The following is a 418-nucleotide window of genomic DNA, read 5'->3' on the forward strand; positions in this document are numbered from 1 at the left end:
GTGAGTTTGCTTCCCAAGCAGTTGAAAGCTAACGCAGGGGTGCTTCTACAGCCACCTGCTGGTGGTACTGCTTTCAGCCTGTTTTGCATTTTTGTCTCCACTTTATTCCTCAAATCCTTTTTTTCCTCCCTTTTTCCATGTCCATGCACCCATATTAGACATGGCCCAAAGGATGTCATTTAATGTCCTCCCCAATCATGCTGGGCACCTTAACGCTCAGCCTTCCTTCGATGCCAAGAACAACCGCCCCCAAACTTTCCTCCCCTTTCTCCAGCATCTGAATTGCCTTTGAGGTTAATTAAGGGAAGAACATTTTGATTTGTGGAAATCTTATCAGCTCATTCAAACAAAATTTTAATTGTGAAAAACAAATTGTGTCTTTAGAATTTTTGAAAATTAAGGAAGAAGAATTTAGGGA

The sequence above is a fragment of the Propithecus coquereli genome, unplaced genomic scaffold (assembly GCF_000956105.1).
Source record: "Propithecus coquereli isolate 6110/MARCELLA unplaced genomic scaffold, Pcoq_1.0 Scaffold6322, whole genome shotgun sequence".
Classification (NCBI taxonomy): Eukaryota; Metazoa; Chordata; class Mammalia; order Primates; family Indriidae; genus Propithecus; species Propithecus coquereli.